The sequence below is a fragment of the Dermochelys coriacea genome, chromosome 18 (assembly GCF_009764565.3).
Source record: "Dermochelys coriacea isolate rDerCor1 chromosome 18, rDerCor1.pri.v4, whole genome shotgun sequence".
In the NCBI taxonomy this organism is placed as follows: domain Eukaryota; kingdom Metazoa; phylum Chordata; order Testudines; family Dermochelyidae; genus Dermochelys; species Dermochelys coriacea.
Window position 1 is genome coordinate 8954497 of NC_050085.1, and position 22567 is coordinate 8977063.

At 46.2% G+C, this 22567-nt stretch overlaps 1 long non-coding RNA gene across 1 annotated transcript; it reads right to left on the reverse strand.

Moving 5' to 3' along the window:
- Positions 1-1127: 1127 nt before the first annotated feature.
- Positions 1128-18623, reverse strand: LOC119845179. Its single transcript, XR_006276331.1, has 3 exons — positions 17841-18623; positions 10361-10495; positions 1128-1468 (listed from the first exon to the last, which is right to left on the reverse strand). It is a non-coding gene; the product is annotated as an uncharacterized LOC119845179 (long non-coding RNA).
- Between the last annotated feature and the right edge of the window lie 3944 nt (positions 18624-22567).

Here is a 22567-nt window from a genome sequence, read left to right on the forward strand (position 1 = left end):
CCTCTTTAAACCAATGCAAGACCAGAATCAGGTTCTTAACCTTCCCTCTTAAACAGAATGCATGCTTTTCCAGGCCAATATCGTACCACCCACTGTCAGTGATGTTCAGTCTCTCTAGTGATTTCCACTTCCTTAGTATGGATCTCTTGGCCAGGTGATTCTTGTCTCAAATACCCAACACCTTGCTAAATTACTGGCTGCTTTGATCAGTGATCAATGATTTGCAGTGGAGGATGCTAAGTGGAATAATTGCATTCGAGTTGACACAGAACAAAGATGTCTAGAAATCAACAGCTTCCAAACCCATAAACCTGATCAGAGCCAGCCCTAGAAATCTTCAGAAGTTGTTATAGCTCAGACCCTCACAGGCTTTTTTCATCTAAAAAACAAAAACAAAGAACCCCTAAAGGTCCTTCCCCCACCCCACATCCTTGAAGTCAGTAAGAGCATTTGGTTCATAAGGGATTGCAATAGGCGGTTCCATTTATTTACAGATGGAGTCCGTGAACTGGACCAGCAGAGGCTGGGGCAGCCAATGTAGACAGAGGATTCCCCATTACAAGATCATTAATAAATAGGCACTTGTTCTGCTTTCTCCTTCCTCACATTGGGCAAGAGTCCCAGGCCTTTTCTGACTGTTCATGCCACTTCAGTGAGGCTTCTGGAGCACACAAAGGCACCTCTGTTATTTCTCATAACAGCCCTAGAAACCACCAGCTGTCCACTTCAAACAGTGCCCCTGGGTGGTAGACCAGCTAACACCACCCGGCAGTGACTGGCTGATGCTAACCATCCAGTCTCTGGCTACCTGGTGTTAACCCACCCCTAAGAGTGCCTCAGATCACACAAGCTAGCCTGCCTTACTCCTACCACTGCTCTAAATGACACTCATCACTAGTCTAGTGCATTTCGGAATCTGGATAGAGTGTTTAAGAACAAAAGAACAGCCATACTGGGTCAGACCAAAGGTCCATCTAGTCCAGTGTCCTGTCTTCCGACAGTGCTTCAAAGGGAATGAACAGAACAGGTAATCGTCAAGTGATCCATCCATTGCCCATTCCCAGCTACTGGCAAACAGAGACTAGGGACACCATCCCTGCAGCTCAGAGCAACCTAAATACCAAAGATGTTTTATTTAATAAATTTATTTTTTTTAAAGTAGCCATTCCAGTCTTATTCATACTGAAACTCCAGTAGTTTGGTGATAAGGACAAAGGAAGAAGCAAATGATCTGGGCTTTGGTTCCCAGTTTGGCAGGACAGATGCTCGCCTTTGTATTCCCACTAGAAGGAGAAGAGTAGAAATAGCACAGCTGTTTTGTTACCATTTCTTGGGTCCAACAGAAGCGAGTAAGGCACAGGCGTGGTCATGGTGGCCATCTTCTTGAAGCCTCCGACTCTTTCGAGAATCATCCAGAAGTGGTTCGTAGCCAGCCTCCCTGTGTTTTACATCTCCAGCCAGTCAGGCCCTAAGAGAGTGATTTAGTTTGAAACAGCCTGCCAAACGTGTCACAGGAAGCACCGAATCGATCAGTCACAACGCAGACATGTTTTGAGACCCGTGCACAGCCTGGCGTGTTGAGACAGTGAATCTGCGCTTCCTTGGGAAAGCCAGAAGTACTTAAGAACAGAGGGTAATCTGACTGATGCAGCACTAATCTGCATTAGCTTCCTCTGGAACCACGCACAGCCTGTGGGAAAGTATAGGGCCCTAATCCTGAAGTCTTTCCATACCCAGCACTTACTTCCATTGACAATGATTAACGGCCTTAGGACCTGTGCAATTTGGCTGTTGTAGGAGATCTAATTCTATGAAAATTGCATTTTGCTGAAAGGAGTTAAGTAATAAAGGGTCCAACCCCCTACAGCCCTTGCTCAGATAAGATGCCTTGCACAGCCAGAAGGAATTTGGTCTGGGTAAGGAGTGTTGGTCTTGCTACTCTAGCAATAAGTAAATGAAATACAGAGTATTAACTGAACAAGGGTTCAAGCTAAGAGGGTCTTTCTGAAATGTTTTAGCCCTCCCCGCATCCCTACCCATCTCATAGGAGTTCTACCTTGGGCTGCAATCCCAAGCAATTCTCATACGCGAAGCACGGCTGGCCCAAGTTAGCACTCAACAGGGGAGCTCCCAGGAGGGCCGAGCTTGTTGCAGGAAGTGGTGCTGGTGACTCCGTTCAGGTTCCACCTGAGTCAGTATTGAACCCGTGCCCGGCACGGTGCTCAGAGGCATATTTAAGATGAGGCATAACACTGAGGTTCCTGAATGCATGTGGCCATCCGACAGTGTGATGGCATTTTAATAAGAGCAGGAGTGTTAGCTCCAGCATCCCAGGGAAATGCTAATGTAGATAATTTGCATTCACCCCCTCCTAAAATGTCCTGTGCAGTTTCAGTTAAAAAGATGGTTCTTCAGTTCCTGTCCTTAAACTGCCCAGCAGGGATGCTTTGCACTGTCATACACCACCCCAGGAATGGCTGGATTTCAGGGACAGCTGGGGCTGACTGCCATGGAGGAAGCACATACACTGCCCACTCCAGCCAATGCTCAGCAGAAGCCTGCGACCTGAACAATCCCAGCTGCAGGAGCTGCCCCTGCGTAGCCCTCCTGCAGTCACTAGGCAGGCCAACCTGGTGGGTGAGGAGATGCAGGGAGAAGGACTAGCTGTGGACATTTGCTGCACCCCTTACAGGGTGGAGTAGCAGGGTACACCAGGGGGCTCCCAAAAACATTGCACCCTCTTGAGGCACATGGCTCTGGGAGCTCCCCTGGGGTGGATCTCACACCCACCCCAGGGCTGTACCTGAGGGGCACCAGGAGCCATGGCCTTCAGGAGAATAGGGAGCTCTAATGACCAGTGGCTGGAATTTCAGCTGCTCCCATTCTGTTCAATCAGCAGCCCTGCATGAGCGTCTGTCCCTGGGGAAGGAAGAACCCACCCACAGCTGAGCTCAACAGCTCTGGATGCTTGTGGCTTGTGTTCTAGTGGGGGTTAAAGTCTTCAATAGAATGGTCAGTCCTTGAGTAAGAATACAAAGACCATTGTGTGCTGGGTTTAAGGGGCTGGGGTTTCACATACTCTAGGAAAAGCTGCAGATGTTAGGATCCCTGTCCCTCCTTAGAGATACAAAACCTGCATGTTATGGTGAACTAATGCATCCTTCCTCCCAGTACCAGTGTTGCCATCTGTGCGGCTCCGTTATCCCTCCAGGATGGAAGTGAAGGGTGGGGGCAGGGCTAAGAGGAAAGCAGAAGTGGCCACTAAAGCTTTGAATGGGTATTTGCTTGGGGACCCATCCACAAACCACTATGATCCCTTGCCCAGATCCGCAGTTAGGAAGTGTTGGAGTGTTTAGTGCATTAGCATCCCCCTGTACAAGACACAGGCTTGGGAGAGGGGTGATAATTAGGGTGGCATGGAGTGGCACCCCCGCTGCTCACTAATGGCAACTGGAGGACATTAAAGAAAGTCTGCCTAACTTTTCCCTATCAGAAAACTCACCAACAGGGAGCGTTGAAAGCACCAGTTAGGACATTAGACCTGCACCAGAAGCATGCTGGTGGGAACAACCTTGCACTTTATGGGGCAAGTGGGAAACTGGCCCAGGCCTTCCAGTCTTTGTGATAGTTTGGGCGTGAGTGATGTGTGGAAGGGGCTGAGCCCAACAGGGTTCACACAAGCAGAGCTGAGTTTCCCAGGTGAGCAGTGCTCAGGGGTGAGGATAACTTGGGAGGCTGGTTTCTGGAAAAGCTGGACCAGAGCTCCTGGTTATCATGTGACCATGCACACAGAGTCCCCTCAGCCTTGCCAGAAACCAGCACTATGACTGGCAAGAGTTGGCAGCCTCAGCTGTAAGACCACTGCTTGAAAGAGACCAGACTGCTCTCTGACCCCTGGACCAACAAACACTCCCCCTACACACGCTGCTGCATCAGTGCTGTGCTCAGAAGATTTCAGGCTCTAGGGTGATTGTGACACTGCATCCCATATTTTTCAGAGTGATATTATGATGTGGTTATGACATAATTAAGGCATTTGGTACAAGAGAGGGCACATGAGGTGTCATTGGAAAAGTTATGATTTGCTGAATGTGATTATTCTATTTGTGTGCATGTATCATTTTTGTATCTAAAGTTATGAATATTGACTATATAGTTGTAGTTCAAATGTGCTTACTCTGGGTGACACCCACAACTAGCCTTTCAAGTACAACAATGAAAATGCAATGGACCTTGGAAGAACTTAACCTTCCTGGAAATATTCCAGGCAGCCTGTAAGTAATATCTGCTATGACTCAGCAAGGTATGCAAGGTCACATGACCAGGTCACATGACTCTGGATTCCATCTTGGGCTATCTGTATTTTTTCCACAAACTGGTCTGGGAATCAAGTTTAAAACAAAGGGTTCCCGTGACCTACGATAAAACTATACAAGGCAGGGAGTGACATCATCTAGTGTTCTTCACTCCCCACACACGAAGACAGCTGAGGAACAAAGACTGAACTGGGGGAAGTGCTGGACACAGGCTAAAGAAATTTCTGTCCTGTCTTTGAAATCCTGGGATCCCAGCCTACAAAGCAAATGCAGCTTGTCCCTTACGAATCTGCAAGCCTGCTTATGCCATCTCTTAGGATATGAATTAGCAGTTTCTCACCCTATCTATCTAGTATGTTAAAGAAATTAAAACAAAGCTTATTTGTTAGGTAATCTGCTTTGATCTGTTTGTTGTCCCTTATAATCTCTTAATTAGGGCTGTCAAGCTATTAAAAAATTAAGCACGATTAATCATGCTGTTAAACAATAATAGAATACTATGCGGAAAACATCCAATATATTTATATAAAATCTCAAATATACTGATTTCAGTTACAACACAGAATACAAAGTGAACAGTGCTCATTTTTATCATCAGTATTTGCACTGTAAAAATAAATAGTATTTTTCAATTCATTTAATACAAGTGCTGTGTGCAATTTCTCTATCATGAAAGTTGAACTTACAAATGTAGAATTATGTACAAAAAATAACTGCATTCAAAAAAGAAAACAATGTAAAATGTTAGTGCCTACAAGTCCATGCAGTTCTACTTCTTGTTCAGTCAGTCATTCAGACAAACAAGTTTGTTTACATGTGCAGGAGATAATACTGCCTGCTTCCTGTTTACAATGTGACCTGAAAGTGAGAACAGGCGTTCTTATGGCAGTGTTGTAGCTTGCATTGCAAGATATTTACATGCCAGGTGCGCTAAAGAGTCATATGTCCTTTCATGCTTCAACCACCATTCCAGGGGACATGTGTCCATGATGACAGGTTCTGCTCGATATTGATTCAAAGCAGTGCAGACTAAGGCATGTTCATTTTCATCATCTGAGTCAGATGCCACCAGCAGAAGGCTGATTTTTTTTTTTTTTTTGCTGGTTTGGGTTCTGTAGTTTCCGCACCAAAGTGTTGCTCTTTTAAGACTTCCAAAAGCATGCTCTACACCATGTCCCGGTCAGATTTTGGAAGGAACTTTGGATTCTTAAACCTTGGATTGAGTGCTATAGCTATCTTTAGAAATCTCACACTGGTACCTTCTTTAAATTTTGTCAACTCTGCAGTGAAAGTGTTCTTAAAATGAACAACATGTGTTGGGTCATCATCCGAGACTGTTATAACATGGAATATACAGCAGAATGCAGGTAAAACACAGAGCAGGAGACATACAATTCTCCCACAAGAAGTTCAATCACAAACTTAATTAACACATTTTTTTTTAAATGAGCGTCATCAGCATGGAAGCATGTCCTCTGGAATGGTGGCTAAAGCATGAAAGGGCATACGAATGTTTAGCCTATCTGGCACATAAATACCTTGCAATGCCAGCTGCAAAAGTGCCATGCAAATGCCTGTTCTTACTTTCAGGTGACATTGTAAATAAGAAGCGAGCAGCATTATCTCCTGTAAATGTAAACAACTTGTTTCTCTTAATGATTGGCTTTACAAGAAGTAGGACTGAGTGGACTTGTAGGCTCAAGTTTTACATTGTTTTCTTTTTGAGTGCAGTTATGTAACAAAAAAATCTACATTTGTAAGTTGCGCTTTCATGATAAAGAAATTGCACTACAGTACATGTATGAGGTGAATTGAAAAATACTATCTTTTGTCATTTTTATAGTGCAAATATTTGTAATAAAATATAAAGTGAGTCCTGTACACTTTGTATTCTGTTGTAATTGAAATCAATATATTTGAAAATGTAGAAAAACATCCAAAATATTTAATAAATTTCAATTGGTATTCTGTTGTTTAACAGTGCACTTAATCACGATTAGAGTTAATTGCATGAGTTAACTGCGATTAATCAATAGCCCTACTTAAAAATAATCTTTGTTTTATGTTTTAATTTAAACCCAGTGTGCCTTTAAGTGAAGCGTCTGGGGGGAAAAACAAAAATCTCAGCTTGGTTTAACACAGGCTTGTTGCATTTCCTCTCCACATTGATGGGGAGGTGAACTGGATAATAAATTCATACTGGCTGGGGTTTTGGCCAGGGCAGGACGGTACAGCTCTGGGGTCCCAGGCTGTGAAGCTGGTGGTTATTTTGGCTGTAGCCTCTCTATGGTTTATGCAGTGGCTGGTCAGAGAGCCTGCATGTAACTGCAGCTGGGTGTGAACCTACCTGTGTGAATACTGGAAGAAGTGTTGGACCAGGAGTGGGTCTGCAATTTGTCACAGCAGCACAGTGTGAGAGGGAGCCCAAGCTGGTGGGTCAGAGGGCTCAGTAGTACCCCAATTCCAGGTGGCACCCCCAGGGGCAACCCGTCACAGTGGTCATTTCCGTCACACCAAAATTCATCCGAAAATATTATTTAAAACCCCAGCCCCAGATGTGCCATTCTGACGGTAGGGATGTCTCCAGCTGGGTGACTATTTGTTAAGGGCTGAGAGTGCTTGGTGCTGTATGATCCCCGCAGATCCTAGAGTATGGCAGACACCCAATGCATGGGAGACCCAGAGGGGAGTTTGTCATCTCGGGCTCATTGCCTCTCCTTACAGGGACTTTTGCTCCCCTCTCTTGCCTGCTCCTGAGGCTGCAGCATGAACAGACCCCTCAGAACACCACGTTTTCTGCAGTAAAACCGCTCCCACCCGCAAACGCATCAAAACAGCCAACCACCAGTTTTGTTACCATGCCGTTGCCATGGAAACATGGCTCTGGAGATGCTCCTCCTGACAGTGCCTGAGTCCCTGCTGTCTCTCCAGGAGGGTATTTTCCTCAGGCTGCTTTACTGCCGTAACCGGAGCCCTGATATCACATGCTTCTAATTGCCAGACTCCATGGGCACTTACAGAAGGTCATTTAGGAGACAATGGGCTCTCGACAAGCAGTGGCTGGATTATCTTCCCGGCTCTCCACAGAGGAAGCCAGGCATCTTGTTTCACGTCTCACCCTCCATGCCCTCACACCCCAGAAAGGGCAGAGGTTGCCCACAACATAGAGGAAGGGCAGTTGACCGGTGCCTCCGAAGTTTGTGATCAATTCTGCTCCCTCTTCCTCCACCCCAACTCTTGTCCCTCAGGGCCTGACCGGATTGACCCAAGCTCCTCGGGATGAGTGGTATCTTCCCAGGTGTTTGTACAGTGCCCAGCTCAGTGGGGCCTTGAGCAGGGCCTCCAGGCACTAACGTAATACATATAATAATTCATTATCTCGTGCATGGAACATGTTTTACATCTTTTACTCACAATCCTGGTTTCCTATTCAGGATATCCTTCTTCCCACATTACTTCTCGTAATCATGAATAAATCATGTGAACCTGTGTCCATCTACATTTCCAAAAGAGGCCTCTTAGACACGGCCTAGGACTGGAAGTCAGGTTTCCTGGCTCTGCCACCAATATACTGTGTGAGCCTGGGCAAGTTGTTTCACTCCTCTGGGCCTCAGTTTCCTCCCTCCTCCATAAGGGAGGATAAATACCAACCTCGCATGGATGGGCGTAAGCCAGTGTGAGACAGCATGACTTTCCAGAAGTTCTTTGAGGGCCCCATCAGTTTCTAAATAGGATATTGAGGGGCAAACAGATTTCTTACCCCTGGCTATGAACCCCCATGGCTGAGGGCCCTGTTGCCTCCAGAGGCATTTTGGCCAAGTGAGCTACATAGTCACAGATCAGCTGGGAACAATTGCCCCTCCTCTAGTCCAGGTCCAGTTGGGGCATGCTATGTTTGGAGACGCTGCATAGGTAGTACCATCATGATATTTGCCCTATGCTTTTAGTTCCCTGCCATGTACTTCTCTGTACAAAACAGAATAATTAGTACTGAATGAAAGTTACTATTTTAAACAAGTCAGAAATGAAGGCTATCCTAGCAATGCTAGCTCTCATAATTATCTGTGAGGTATCTAGGATTTTTATGCAGCGTCCAAACATTTAAAACTCAGATGCCTAAAACATAGGTTCCTAAATCCATGCTTGGGCACCTAAATAAGTAGCCAGATTTGTCAGGGGTGCTGAACACTTACAAATTGCAGGTGCTTATCACCTTGCAAAGAAAAAAGAACCAGCCCATTACCTATGGATTTAGGAGTCTAAGTTTAGGTATTTTAGCTTGAAAACTCTGGCTAACCACAGTACATCCTGTTTATATGCTGAACGTGCATTTAATGCCCTGAACAGCAATAGATTAAAGATTGATTCAACAAATGAGTAGAAAGTGTGACATGCACAACATAGCCAAGTCAACATGAGGGTGAGAATCTTGGAACTGGGTTTCCTGAGCCTTTCCTCTATTTCTCCCACACAATTATTAGTTGCTTCCTTTCTCCTGATTTAAGTCACTTCAATGTATTTTTATTTTAAAGGGAAGCCCCTCCCCCAAATTAAGTCACAGGAGCGGGGTTGAGATTGGGAAGGAGAAAGGAAAGCTAAAGAGTGTCATAAAGTTGAGGCCCAGTCCTGGGAGCTGCTGTGCATTTCTAAGAGGTGCCAAGCAACTTCTCCTTCTAGTCCCTTTCGGAAGCACACCACATCCTTCAAATTCAGGAGCATCTGGCCAAATTTTGCTGTCTTTACTCACTTGGCCAAGGCTCTTGTGGATTTCAATAGGTGCTGCGGTGGTTCAACACCTCGGTGAAAGTTAAGCCACTTATTTAGGAACCCAAACTTTTACACAACCACGTTTGAAGATTTCATCTTTGATGCCTAAAGATTTTCTACACTGCAAGCTTTGAGCAGGGTGTCCATCTCCCAGGAGCACAGTTGGCAAATCACAATTGGCCTGTCCACCAGGGGCAGAGAAACACCCCCACATACCAATAGGCAGCTTCACATCATGGTCAAGCCTGGGGCATCTCATGCTATTTTGCCAAAACGAGGCCTTGATTGCAAAATCTGGATTGTGCTCCGAAGCACTTCTGGGCTTCAGCCCTGTGCCATGGGGGTCTAGCAATTCCTCTGGCCTGCAGTGAGGAAGACACCAGTGTCCAAAGCAAGCAGCCCTTATCAGATAAGCACGGTGGCCCCAACAGCTGCTAAAGATGAGATCAGGCAGTGAAAGAGTTAGGAACCAAGCTCCATCCCTGGACCAGCTTCAGAGGCAGCACTATCAGCTCCAAAAAGCATCCTGTATCTGTTTTCTCCAATGGCTTGATCCCTGCCCAGCCAATGGCGGCAGAGGAAAGAAGCTCTGAGCAAGGGTCCCCATGGAGTTTGCCTTCCCTTGTGGGTTCTTTCACAAGATGGGACAGTGTGGGCTATGGACAGCAAATTGACTGCAATTTGACATCTGTTAAATGTTCTGTGCAACAAACTCTTACCAAGCGTTCAGTCTAATCCTTAAGCACCTTTCAGTATATCATACAATCTTTATGCACAGTTGAGGAGCACCAGCTCTTTATGTCCTTTCAATTCTCATCTGAAATCATTGCCTTTTTCCCTACACATCTTAATTTCACTGGCTCAGCTATTACACCCATAGAGTGGGATAATGTGTATTATTTATCTCTGTAACTGAGCCAACTAGAACACCATGCTCTGTTACTCCATTATTTATTTCGTGCTCTACAGCACTTTAAGAGGCACAGTTTGTATGAAAGACACTTTTAGAAGATATGAGAAAATTCTAATTAATAATACAACTTCCCCCCGCCCCAACCTTTTGGGCCCCAATCCTGCTCCAATTAAAGTTAACTGCAGAACTCCAACAGATTTCAATGAAAGCAGGATCAGGCCCCAGTGTGAGAATGGCTGCTATTCCTGTTCAGAGTCAAGTTCATGCCAGCTCGTGTGGAGGTATGCTAGCTGCATCCTAGACTCAACTGAGTTCACCAATCTTTGGACCCAAGCTAGATTTGCTCAAGGAACATTGTTGGTACCTTTGCTAAGATTCAGTTCTTCTAGAAATCTTAGAGATGGGCGAGACCATGGGCCTATGGGTCTTGCATTCCCAGGGTTCCGCAAGCCCTGGGTAAGAAGAGACCCCTCCCATCTTCAACCTGAACCCAGGTCAGCTAGAAAAGCAGAAAGAAAAAGATTTGCAGAGCTGTCTTGTCTGCAAACACGTGTATTAAACAATTGTCACGAGAGTGGAAAAGGTGACTAGCTTCAATCCACAGTTATTTAACACTGAACGAGCAAGACCATAACATCCTCACATTGCTCATGCACTAGGGACAAGCCAGAACCAAAGCCCTGAATCCAACCAACCCTGAGCTTTATGGTAGCATGGTCCAGTGGCTAGGGACTGAACCGAGAGCTAGGAGCATAGGCTCTGTTCCCAGTGCTACCACCAATTTGCTGAGTGTCTTTGGGATAGTCACTTCCCCCCTCTGTACCCATTTCCCCTCTTGCCCTTTGTCTGTTTAGGTTATCAGTGCTTAGGGCAAGGTCTTATGGGCACGTACAGCACCTAGATTGGAATCTCAAGGTGCTACTGTAATTCAGCTAATAGATGCTGAATCTGCAACTCCAACTCATCTACTATTGATGGAAGAACCTCTAAAAGGTCTGGTTTACAGGACCCCACCCCCGCACCCTGACCCTGCTCCACATATTTAGCCCCCTGGGATTATACAATAACAAAGCTTCCTCCTGCTCTTTTGGGGCTGTGGCTCCAGCTGCTTCCCAGAATCAGGAAGTGCCGAAACAGGCGCAGAGATGGAAAATTGTTTTGTTTATTTCAAGTTAACCTAAGGAGCCCTGGAACATTGGTTTTGTGAACGTTTGATTTGTCATTACTAACATCTACATGCTTTGCACGCTGATTGTGCATTTCAAGCAGGATTTTGAAGCTTCTCTCACAAACAATACACTAAGCTTTTTACAGTGCCCTTGTGAGGTCAGCAAGTATGATCCACTTTTTTACATACAGGGTAACTAAGACGACGCAGGCCCCAAGGTCACAGAGCAAGTCCTTGCTCCCAGTCCTTTGCTTGACCCCTCCACACATGGCCTCTCAGAACATCCTGCCTGAGGAAAAGTTTGGGTCATGTCATTAACTCTTTCCATTTCCCCCCCCGCCCCAATTCGTACTCTTCCCACCCCCTAGCAATCTGTCCAGGCCACACCAGACACATATCATAATCCGAACAGCAGTGGCATTGTAGAGATGCACCCTTAGCAACTTAGCTCTAGTTTTTAGGGTTTTTTTTTTTCTGGATTTGTGAACACCCACCCAGGGAGGGGAATGGGGGTGTGTGAAATCAGATGCTCCCCCTTAATTTGGCAGCAGACCTTGTGCATTCTTGCACTTATTTCCCCCATCCTCAATGCAGTTATGTGGCTGCACCTCTGTCACCTTCTTCCATCAACCTGTATCCATATTATATTGTCTCATGCCTTGGAACGTGTTAACTCTACCAGTTTCTCCTCTCACCTCACACCCATGTAGCTAACTATGATTCCTGAATTACACCCGCATAAAGTGGGAAGAAAGTCAGGATCCGTGTTCTTCTGTGGTGCCAGTCTCTAAGAAAACCCAATCAAAATAAAACTTAAAGATTCCCTGCAAAACTCTCCCTGGAGGCTCCGGCAGGGAAAGGTATGCAATTTACACGAGGCTAGCTGTAGATGAGAAATGAAGTCTAATCAAAATAAGAATCACTCCTTCGTGTAACCTTCCCTGGGCCACTTCCTATGTGGATTGACTTCTCTGAATATTATTCATATGTTAAGGGAGAGAGATGCTGATGCATTTCAGAGGCAGTAAGTAATAATGAGGCCAGGCTGCAAACAGATGGGCTAACAGGATAAATCCTCTCTCCATTGATTTTATTTTATTAGTGGTATTATTGCAGGCCTTTAAAAGGCAGATTGCAATTTCCTCTCTCAAGGGGAATACTCTAATCTGCACCGTAAAGTGTAGCTACAGAGAAACCAGTGTGGAAGAAAATGAGGCCTATTGGTTACAGCATGAGACCAAGAATCAGCAAGCTTGGGTTCTGTTCCTGACTTTGCCACTAATGTTGGCTCACCATGGGGCTGTGAGGAAGCCACCTCCCCATTTCACAGAAGGGTAAATGGAGGCAGAGAGAGAGAGAGAGAGAAAAGATGATACTTACCTGGAAATTGAAAGGTCTAACTAAGTGGCATGGAGAGGACACTGAGCCAAAAGGTACTACACAAAGACCTTCTGCTCTCAGCTGCCCCGTAGCTAACATTGAGAAGTAGTTATATTACAGGAAGATCTGATCGTGCTGCTATTAAGGCTGCCTGATACTTTTCATTTTAAGACCCTGTTTTCTGTTGCGTATAACTTTGCCAAACATTGGCCATTTCAGCTGAAATTATTCGCTCCAGGTGTTTGCCTCAAGCTGAATTAAGGTTGCATGGGGAAGCTAAATTCTGGTACTTCCTAACTTTTGAGTGCTTAGTTTTGCAATCTGAATCATTCCCTTTTAATGTATTTTTGGTGTATTATAATGTAGGAGGCACCCAGCTGTTCAGACGGGCCCCTCCGGCAGTTCTTACACTAATCTTCAGTCTCTCTCTCTGGAATCTTATCTTTGTATTTTCAATGCCTTTCTCCCTTTAACTCATTCTCTGTCCCTCACACTGTTCTTCTCGTACATGTTTTGTGTAAACTAGGCATGGAAATCAGTCTCTGGGAGGGCTTGGACACAGGTTTTTGTTTGAAGGCTCAACTTCAACAGCTTGAGCCCACCCTTACTGGCCTATTAACATTACCTCCCTGACTTCTCTCCCCTTTGGAAAGATCCTGCTGCTTTCACTACACTGTCTCCTCTGTCCAACCTGCAGGGAACTGAATTGGTCTTGTTGTTAAAGTGACAGCAACCAATCTATTATTGTTTGCTGTTCTTTACCTCTTCTCTTGGTTTGAGGCAATGCACAGTGGCTCTACACATCAGCCATCACTGGGAACTGAACTTAGGCACTCTAACAAAGACCTGTTTCAGAGTAGCAGCCGTGTTAGGCTCTCCACCTCTTGAATTAGAAGATAAATCTTTTTACACACAAGTAGCAGGCTACTACAGTTGCTGGTACGAGCCACTAGGGGACACAATCCCATATCCCCATTCAGTATCAGGTCCCAGTCCTTAGCGTATAATGTGCTTAGATACAAAGGACGAATGCTCAGCATGCCCCACCAAGGCATCTGTGTTTGCCAGGAACCGTGAAGTGGCAGAAACCTGGTTAAAACTCACTGAGGGCAGAGGCAGTGAGAAGCCCTGGAGTGCACTGCTGTGAGTCTCCCTAAAAAAATATGCTCTAGCTCAACCTTAAGATATGATCTTGGTGCTGGAATTACTGGGTGAAATGTTTAGGCTTGTGTTATGCAGGATGTCAGACTAGATGATCATAATGATCCCTTCTGGCCTTAAATCTATGCATACTAAGACTATTTATTCCATTAACAGGGGACACTGAGTGCAGGTGTCCTAGGGACAAACATACTGCTTTTTCTAAAGCACATGCTTTTGTTTGCATTAGGACAGGTGCCTCCAAACTGCAGAGTCAAGAGCACGAAGACTGGAGTGCAAAGAGGGCAAAGTCTTGATGAAAGCAATTGTCATTGTAAAAGACCTGGAGGTAATTAGAAATGAGAAGTCAAAACACAATACCGAGTGCCAAGCCTCTTGCCAGCTCCCTTAGACCTCCCCAACTTGGGCAAGTGCCATGCCCTTCCCATCAGATCATTCCAGGAAAGGAGAGGTCATGAGGGGCGCATGCTATCACATGACACCAAGCAGATCGGTTACACCATTTCCCTGCACTTGCAGGTGCAGAGACTCATTTACGAGTAGCATGAAACTCCATGGACCTAAGGGTGCTCACGCCAGGGATGATTAACTGGGTGTAAAATCTCTGGGTGGATGGTAGTTTGTTCTGTTTACATTGACAACTGAGTAGCTGGAAACACTGATCTCCACTTGGTTTAAACCCAGGTTTAACATGGTCAGAAACCATGAATTGCTAAGAAATCCTGCAGGAGGGAGAGGTGAGCTACAGGAGATGAGGAATAGAAAGAATCTTCTTAACCCAGATGTGCTCAGAGGAGCCACCTCCACTGAGGAGGGCTTGAATAAGACTATGTTAGTCACCAACAGACTGCTTTGCCAGGGCTCGTTAGAGATGATTACCAAGTTCCTGCAACAACAAAACCAGCTTCTCACAACGAGACCTCTCTTCCTCAGCCACAAAGTGGGACTAGCCCCAGCTATTATTATTAGAATGAAGGCTGCTACTTTCAAGGTCTTTCGCAGAAGATAATACTCTAAAACACGTTGGTTTGGTCTCTGATCCTTCAGGGAAACAGGCCCCAGACATAGGGACATCAGCTCCCCTTCACCACAAAGTCCCCTGTCTCAGCAGCTCAGCATGGAAGGCAAGCAACCCAGAGTTCTATTCCTGGCACTTCAGCTGCCTTGTTATGAGGGCAAACCATTCCAGCTCTCGTCAGACAGGGATAACGATGCTTATTTACCTGCCTTGTAACAGCAGCAGCACCACCATGGTGATTATTAGTGGATATTAATAGAGTGCTTTAAAGAAACCGGATTAGCAGAACCTGCTATGAAGCACCACTACCAAGTGCGAGAGGTGGGCTAGAAGTGCTAAGGATGGAGGGAAAATTGTTCACCAGAAGACACTGGTGCTTTCCCCTATAAAGGAGCCAGAATCAGAGTTAGAGGGCCAAATTTAGAGTCAGCGAAGTCAATGGAGTTGCACCAGGATTCATACCAGATCTGTTCATGCCTGCAGCAAGCTCCCTTTGAATACAATCCATTGCACTCCTTCCCTGATTGCCTGAAACAGCTGAGAAATAATGTCCTCTGCAGCCCTCCCCTGCTCACACCATGATGTAGGCTTGCAATGTGGGGCCAACCATGCCTCATGGTCCAGTAAAGAATACTGAAAAGACTGTTGGGGGAAGAAGGTGCCTTGGGGGTAGCCCTTTCAGGTCTGCCCTATCTGATTAAAATATTCTCTAGGGCACTGCTGATCCTGCCAGCTGGAGGACCCATGGTTTTGTGTCGTGGAGCCCTGTCCAGCAGCAGGTGAACTCACACTCAGGGTTCATGTAGCCCAGAACACCAAACAGCCATGACTTTGGGTCACTGACAGCCTGACCTACGTTTGCACCATTGACCTGCAAGGTAATATCTTGATATCCTCTATAGAAGTAATCCCCCCAAACCACCCATGTCCTTTAGCTTTAAGGCTCTAAATAGACCCCCTTAATCTCTCAGTGCCTGGGTGTGGGACACTCACCCATCTTGCAACGACACAGGGCTTGTTGCTACCGCATGAGCAATATTTTCCATCCCCTTGGTTTCCTGCTTCTGTATTTGAGAAGCCAGTTTGATACAAATAGACAGAACGTAACAGCAGCTTTCTGCAGTATGGAGTTAGATGGGCACCTAAAATGCAAGGCATGTCACCAGCTGAGGGGCAGCTCTCCCTAACCTGGTCACAGTGCTGTAGTAGAGTTCACACCAGACTGCAGTTTTATCCCTTGTGACTGTACAAGAGATCAGCCAGGGGCCCAGGGTTAGTCCCTGCAGCAGGTTTCACTGGGGTCTATCCCCGACAACGCTGGGGAGGGGGGGGTTCCCAAGGTAGCACCCTTTGCCAGTGTAAAGGTTTTCATCAGACATATCAACATTTCCAGCAGGAGAAGGAGCTTGTTGTATCCCCAGATTTCAGGGATATGCCCCTGTGGCTCCTTCATGCCGCCATTTCACTCCTCACCCTGAGAGCGAGCTACTTCCTGTCAGAGGGCAACCCTGACTGGAGCATCTTACAGCAGCAGGCCACAGCATAACACACACACACACACCCCTACCTTCCTCAGTTTCCCCTCTTAGGTAACCCAAGGAATCCAGACCATGCTCTCTTGCCTCTTTGTTGGGGCTGGTTTATTACAAGAACACAGTGTAAACAGTACAAAAACTAAGTCTCAAAACATAGTCTGTTTGTCACCCCAGCACAAGTAGTCCTTAGTCACATATCCCCTCAGCCATTGACGTGACACATCCCGTATTCCAGCACCTTCTGCCACACCTGGTCTGTTGGTCAGTCCTCTCTATCCCTCTGACAGGACAGCTATCCCACTGGAGTGCAAACCCACTCTTCCCAGTGGGCACCCCCACAGTTTCTCTGCTAGGAGCTGATCCTCACCAGGGGAGGATCCCTTAGTCCCTCACCCCTCTCACTGTTCCCTGAGCTCAGCTCTCCAGCAAGGAGACAGCAACAAGTAGCCCCTGGCCTATGCCCCTCTCTGGCCCTCAGCTTCTGCTTTCCAGCTCCGGGCCAGCAAGTAGCTCTGCTGCTGCTGCTCCTGCTCCTCCCCACTTCAGCTCTGGCTCGAGGAGGTCAGCCAGCAAACCCCTCTTGCTGCTGTCCTTGCCTTTAGCATTCCCCCAAGAAACCTGCTCTCACCTGCCCCTCCTCCTGACTCTCACTCAGGAAGTTCTGATTCACCAGGTCGTTAGGTCTGTCTATATCACCAGGGAGGTAGGTGGCTCCATCCATCTCTCTCTGATTCTTCCTGGTTCCCAGGTGCTGCCCTCTCTCTTAAGAGAGCAAATGGGAACACCTGTTCTACCACAAGGGAGCTGGACCTACTTCATGCATTGGATCCAACCACCCCATGACATTTCTGCCAGCCATGTCCCCCTGACGTGTGCCCTCTACAGAGAATTCCACTGACTTCATCTCTCTGCAAACCTGCACTGCCTGCTCCACCCCCAGGCACTGCGCACACCCCTCCTTACAAAGTGCTGCATATCACACTCCCCCCAGAGACTCAGTCTGTCACATTCCCCATAAGCCCCACTAAGGAGAGACTGCTGCTGACCACTTCTCCTATACCCCTCCACACCCCCAAAGAGGCACTGCCTTCCAAGTCTCTTGTGCCTCCCAGAGACTCCAGCTGACCACATTCCTCCTCACCCCGGTCGCCGTCCCGTCCAATAAATCCCATTCGCACAGGTTCCTTTGCCTGTTCCCACCTCCTACAGACTTCAGGCTCTTCCAGCACACAGCTTCCCATGTTTCTCCTTCCCAAGATATTGGTATTTCAGAGGGTCCCCCCCCCCAAATGTAGTAGCTTGCATTCTCCCACCCCACCCGCCCCTTCCCTCTAACTCAAGATAAATCTGTTGTTTCCTTCCCATATCTCTAAGGTCTCTGGGCCCCTTTGTATTAGTTCTCTCTGGCCTCAGTGTTTGCAAGAGCTCCCAGTTCAGGAACATCAGCAAAGCTGATTAATATGCTCTTTCCTCTACTGCTTATTGCACATGGTGATCAATCTCCCTCTGGACATTTAGGCTTTTAATGAAACAGTCTTAATATTTACTCCATTATTTTACTAGGGAAGGAAGTTAGGCTTACCAGAGGCTAACTGGCAAGATTGAGTCTTCTCTTCTTTCTAGACACTCAGTGGCATGTTTACTTCTCTTTAGTCCTCTCCTATCTCCTCCATCCTTTCCCAGAAATATTCAGCAGGAACAGCATAGCATGTTTGTTAGCTCCTTCCCCACTCACTCCGTGACCTGTTGGTTTGACATTCACACCTTTTCCAGATAGTCCCCTTACCGGCTTTTCCAGCTGCAGCTATTTTCAGCAGTTTATTACACCCTGTTTTTTTTTTAAATGGTTAAAAGACATTTATAAATGCTTCTCCTTCTAATTCTTTTTAACAACCTGCTGTCTGTGGGCTCCTCAGTCAGTGAGTCAACCCCTTTTGGATGTTTCTATAGCACCTGCTTACTACAATAGCTAAGTTCTGCTGGTATCTCATTGGTAGTATCTGGCACCTACATGCCCCCCTCTACTTCTACGTGGCAACTTCCATACCTGTTGCCTATAAGCATGTTCTTGTCCTTATGCTCACCGAAGACTCACTGACAATGTTCTGTAACTGCCTCTTCCCAGCTACCACAGGCAACTTCCCACAGCTACATCACCATCCACTGAGATGCTCCTGGACAACCCCCTTTGTCTCCACTCTCCCACTGACTCCCAGCAGCCCTTACACCTACCCTCCCCTTTCATTAGTATTTAGCACACAGCTTTGCCCTGTAGGTCTGCTCTGAACACTCCCCCCACACATCACTTCAGCAATTTCCTGCACCAGTGACCCTTCCAAAATCACCATGGCGACTTCTTGCACCTGTGGCCAGAGTCCTTCTCACACAACTGCCACACATCCCCTGAAATCTCTCTGCAATTACTCTTCTGTCCTGGATCTTTTTATATCTACCCTCCTTCCTTTCCTTCCCACCCAGAGATACATCCACCACCCCATTGGCTCTTTCCGGGGCACAGCATCTCCCAATTTTCATTCTGAAACCAAATGTTGAGGGGCAGGGGATCTAGAGAGTCTGGTATAATTTATACCTCCTTCACACCTCCTCAGGGCCTAATACCAGACTCAGTTCCTTGTGGGTGACTCCATTTGACTTCCTCTAGTTTCTCCGCTGACCGGAGCTCAAACTGAGTTCCAGGGGGAGGGAAAGTACCCCTACCCTGAGGCTAGACTAGTACTAAGGAACTGCAAAGCAGCTATATTGCCTCCCCGTTGAATACCTCTGGCATAGGAGGCCTCCCTGGTAGACATAAAGCTGGGATTTGAGGGGACATGGCAGAGGGGACATGGCAGAAGACCGAGGAGGCATGCCCAAGGACATTCCTAAACCTCAGCTGTTCTCAGGTGGCACAGTAGCTCATTGCAGCTAAGATGCAAGTGAGGGCAGCTTACCAATGGAGAAAGGATGGTTCTGTGATTAGGGCACTAGACTAGTGCTTGGGAGCCCTAGATTAAGTTCCCTGACCTACCATAGTCCTCCTGTGTGGGGCACAAGCCTCTTTGTGCCTCAGTTCCCCATCTATATACCATGAGGTAATAGCACTGCCCTGCCTCATAGGCAGTGCTGCTGGATTAAAGAATTCTGGGGCCTTGTGCTCTATGGAAACTGCCCCCGCACACGCCAGACTCGTGATGCTGTGACCTGGCATGTGGGGGTCACATGCCACTCAGGTTTGGCCTGGTCACCCCTTGTTCATGACAGAGGGGCAGGCAGGCCAAATTTGAGTGGTGTTGCAGCCTGAAAAAATGAGACCGGTGGCACCTTAAAGACTAACAGATTTATTTGGGCATAAGCTTGCAGCCTGGCAAGCTGGGTCACTTTTTTACTTTTTTTCTGGTGGTCGGGGGCCCCCCCTGAGATGGGGGCCCTGGGCAAATACGCTGAGTGCACGTTGGTTAATCCAGGCCGACTCACAGGTGTGTTGTGAGGATACATATATTATAGATCCTGTCCTGAAGCGCTTTGAGATCTACTGATGGTAAGTGCCGTATGAGAGGTAGGAATTAGTATCCCCGAGTCCAACCCTGAATAAAAAAGGGGCAGCCCCAATGGGTCCCTGTGTGTGTAACTTACACCACCTTAGACTCCACAGACTGAATTCATCCCTGGCTAACTCAAGTGAAGACTGAAGTTGCACCAGGGATGAATTTGGCCACATTAGACTCTCTTATACCCACTGCCTGAAGCATAACTTACAACCCTTTCCGCATTACCTCTGCAAGTGGCCAAACAGGTTTTGCCATCGGCTGCCCTGGGTGCAGGCTTAGACCCTATGTTTGCCTGCAATTGCACCATTTGATAGCAGCTATTTCAGAACTGCAGATGAGAGATTTCATTTGCTTTTACCAGAGAAACTCTGCAGCCAGGTGCAAGTCCCCCTGTGCTAGGACGTGCTGTCATTAACATTGCCTTATTCCACACAGCAGGTTTTGGGATAGTTTTTACAATGTTTTTTTTTTTTTCTTCCCAAACAGGCAGGTTTTATAAACCAGAGCAGCTGTTCCAAGGGTGAGAGGAGAAGGGACTGTACAGTCTCCAGTCTGAGATGACAGCTCTACTCAGCAGGAAGTTGCTTTTATTAAAATATTTTTTTGAAAGCATCCATCATGCCTTTTGCAGAACCTAGGCTACCACGGACACTGCATTCTTCTTAGCTGGCTTGGGGTTTGCACAGATTTCAGGGCTTGCATTTATCTTACAAATATCAGCTCTCTCTTCCCAAGAACATTTCTAAGACTCTTGGTTTTCCCACACACAGTCAATACTCAATTTCCCTGCACAAAGCAACTGCTGTTTACAAAATGCCAGGCACTGCTGTTGGCCTCTTTACAACTAATCAGTAGTAGCAATAATAACTATTATTTTTAACGCTGTGAGCTGTGTCAATGGATGTGGTTCTTTTGTGGTGTGTGAAATACACTTCTCAAGGTGTGATTAATTTTTATGGTCATAAGTGTAAGGCAGAAGCATCTAAACTTTATGACACCGAGGGATGTGTTGGCAATTAGCCAGCAGCCCTTGGGCAGCACCTCATTTGCATATAAATTTACATCCATTTATCTTTAAAAAATCCACACACCACCATAATATTTATATCGTTGCTGGCAGGATATTAACGGAGGCTACTTGGTGTTTTAGTTCAGCGGCTGCTATACGCAAACTGCAGGTGACTGGTTTTGTCTTCACACTGTATGCAAAGGGAAAGGGCAGTTGCAGGACCCCACCAGAAGTGTTTCATCCAAGAGCTACACTTTGAGGTCTCTGATCTAAGAGAAATATTTTGTGACTAATAATTATATTTATAGACTAATAATTAACTTAACTTCCCATGAACAACTGTGCATTGCTAGTCTGAGCTATTCCACAACAGCTGTGCTGCACCCCAGATGTGGCTGCATTTCAGTGCTGGATGACATGTTATTTTATATGTCTGACTAACTCACAAGCCTGTTGGGAGACTTAAGCTAGGGCCCAATCCTGCACGCCCTTATTTGTGTGAATAAGCTTTACTGATGATGTGTGTTGTCCTACTAAAATCAATGGAATTGCTTGCATCAGTGAGAATGAGAATTTGCAGGATTGGGCCCTTCATGTTTGCCAAATACTTTGAGATCCTCACATGAAAGGCAAATGTGATAGATAGCCTGATCCTGTAATGGGCTTCACATGGGCACGGAGGTCCACCTGCACGGAGTTCATTACAGGATTGTGTCTACAGTTCACGTTTTTCCGTGGGTGCAGGATTGGGCTCCATTATTCTTAGGTCTGATTGGGCCTGACTTGTGCTGTGTGTGCCAGGAAGTCATTTTCTCCCCCTCTCTCTTTTCATTCTCTCTGCAGCTGCTTCTTTTATTTCTCTCTCTCTCTCTCTCTCTCTCTCTCTCTTTCTCTTTTTAAATCAATAATTTACAAGAGTTTGTAAAGAATTCCCATTAGAAGCAAGGCTGGGGGTGAGGGTGTCTTTTAAGTTGTCAGCCCTGCTGGGGCATAGAATCCACCAAGATTTACATTTGTGCAAATATTCAATTAATTGTGTTTGAATAATGCAGCCCTTGACACTCAATCAATAAGAGAGGATTATAGATTCTCTCATCATCTTTAGAGTTTAATATCCTCCCTTTCTATATTTACTGTTGCTCAGACATATTTTCACAATATGTTTTACACTTGGCATAATTTCCTGCCAATTAACATGCTTCCAGATTCCAAAGTGCATCCTTTACAGATGTTTACATTCACATTTTCCATTTAAAGATGCCCATGACACGGAAGTGTCCACAAAACGAGCTGACACGGCCTCCTCACCACTGACACAATTGCTTTGGTGCTATTATAGTAATATTTTAATGCCAACTCCTGAAAAACCATCAGAGCCTTTCAACCACCAATTGACAAACCTATTTGTCTTGAGAATAGGAGCTCTTTGTTCCCATTCCACAGCCATCCCCTCTGCATAATCCTCTCACAGTATATTGTCCAGAATGAAAAAAGGCTACACAACAGAGACCGCTCACACAATTGTTAGAGAGGGGGAAAAAAGAAAGAAAGAAAAGGGGAGAGGGAATAAATAGAATTAAGAAAATCTATTTTTCAAACATATAAAAAGAAAGACACAGTACAGTTTTGGAGGCGGGATAATATTTTTTCCCTCTGTATTGTTCCCACCCGGCCCCTACCTCTCAAATGTCCCTGTTTTGAAGGAGGCCACTCATCTTAAGACTAAAGTTACCTAGAGCTGCACAGATCAGC